Source organism: Apodemus sylvaticus, chromosome 1 (assembly GCF_947179515.1).
Source record: "Apodemus sylvaticus chromosome 1, mApoSyl1.1, whole genome shotgun sequence".
In the NCBI taxonomy this organism is placed as follows: Eukaryota; Metazoa; Chordata; class Mammalia; order Rodentia; family Muridae; genus Apodemus; species Apodemus sylvaticus.
The window spans coordinates 204,075,015-204,077,357 of record NC_067472.1 but is presented as its reverse complement, the minus strand read 5'-3'; positions in this window follow the sequence as shown (position 1 = coordinate 204,077,357).

Here is a 2,343-nt window from a genome sequence, read left to right as displayed (position 1 = left end):
ACAGGAAAGACAGCCATCTGTTGACGTGAGTGTGGTCCAAAGGCAGTCATGGATTCAGTGGAGGTTTGTATCGGCTGCAAGTGCAGCCCAGCCCAGAGTTGGCTCAGTGCTCTAGTGTGGGAATTGGGACAAGGTAGGCAGACAACAGGGAGGAGGGACTTCTGAGCATGGATACCCTTCACCCCTGCATCAGTCTGCGTGCTAAGTAATGGGAGGCAACTCCAAGAAGGAGAGGTGGTGAGTGGGGGTCCATCTGATTTGTGGGCTGTCCTACTATTCCTTTATGTAGTCCCTGTTACTCAGCATCCGAGAAGGCTGAATTGTAGCCTGCTGGTGGTCTGATCTTTCTTACAAAGCCACACTATCTAGTAGGTATTTCTGAGGTCCTGCATTGGTGACATTCTATTGGTTGTGACCCCTGGACTCTTCACCCAGCAGAGACCTGCCTGAGCCCAGTTTTTGCTATGGGGTGTATGTGTGCATATGATATATGGAGGTCTATGTGTGTCAAGTGTTGGATTACTCATGATCTTACTGTTTGGGAAGGCTCTTTTGATGAACCCGGAACTTACCATTATGACTTCACGGCCAGCCCCAGGGATCCAGCTGTCTCCTGTCTCTCACTGCCGGGATTACAGATTTTAATGTTGGTGCTGGAGGATCAAACTCAGGTTGGCATGCCTGTGAGGAGAACACTTTACTAACAGAGCCGTTTCTCTAGCCAGGGTTTTGTTTTCTGCGTGTGTTCTGTGTTCATATCAAAGACGGTATCGCTCAGGGAAAACTTGGACTCATGGTGGCAGGCCAGGCAGTGGGCTCAGAGCTAGGGACCAGGCAGGGTGTCCTGTGCAGCTCCCTTTCAGCCTCATCTCTCCTCATTTTCAGAGTCATTTCCTGAACGCTGCGGGCATCCTCCCTCCCCACCCAGGGGTGTGGTCAGCTAGCCACTGCTCTGTGCCAAGCATTGTTTTTCTTGTATCTTTTTGGTGTTCTCTTGCATTTAAATGAAAAGCCCTCCCTAAGTACTAAGGGAGAACCAAATGGAGATGCTTACAGAAAAAATAAGCAAGCACTATTAAAATATAGTCAGCTTTTTCAGAGCACTTGTGCTGTGACACCCTGTCCTCCGGAGAGTTTAATTCTCTCCAGCTCACCCTACACAGCCCCACTTCCTCTTTGTCTCTGAAATGAGGGTTGTGTCCACCTCTGTTTCCCTGCCCACCTCCACAGTGTCCAGATAATTTATGTAGCTGCCTCTCTGAAGAGACGGGACTCCTCAAGGTCAGCACCAGGCCAGGCTTATCAGACTCGCTTCTTCAGCTTCGAGTCCTTCCTGGAAGGCACCTGTGCTGTACAGTCCGGGATAAGGGTCGTAGGCTTGATAGCAGGCTGAAAGTCCTGGTGATGTTTGTGGAAGTTTCTGATTATGGAGATCTTGATGTGCTCCAGGCCCTGCTGAAGACTGCATGGGGATGATCTTCAGGAGCAATTACCCTTGTCAGAAATTAACCCTACCATCAACTCCCTCCCATGGGCTGATGGGGAAATCGAAGCTCAGAGGTTTGCTAGGCCCTCAGCTAGGCCATCAGAGAGTATTTGGATTCCAGCTTCGTCAGGCCCCCAAAGCATTGTCTGTGTGCCCTGGGTGTGATCTCCTGTGCTTGGAAGCAGAGCTTTCTAGATTTCCCACTACTTGGTATCTGGCCTCAGAGTCTGCTGGCCAACGTGCCTCCTGGCTTCAGCTTTCCTTCTAGGTGAAGGCTTGGGCTCTGGAATTGCAGGAATCACCCCCACTTTACAGCAAAAATCAAGCTCAACACTTGGGTTCTTACCCTTAGGCCCAGGCCTCACACAGAGCACTTCTAATCTTGTCCCACTTTAGGATAAGAGCCCAGACTTTTGGTTCCTATACCAACTTTGCAGTAGCATCTTCAGTCACCCTGGGTCAGCCCACAGAGAGTTTCCAGCATCAGGGTGTCCTGTGAACCTCCTGGCTCATGTGAGTATTGTCTGGGGGGGGGGGCAGCCTTGTGTCCTGTTAAGTCTGCATCTTGGAGGAACACAGGGATGAGTGCCACCAGGTTATACTTACCCAATTCCAGTTTCCTACCCCATGACCCCTGACTACGCCCCCTCTGTGTTCTCTGTCTTCGAGGCGCTGCTTTTGTTGCCATTTCCCACTCTGAGTCTTCACTCCTTTTTCATGCCAATGCTGCTTCCTGCTCGTGCTTCTGGTGAACACTAAGGGTTTTGCTTTTGCACAGTAGACCATCTATTCTTCCTAGCTTATGGTCCCACAAAGCTGTACTATATACTTTTCTTGTCAGAGCCAAAATTCCTTAC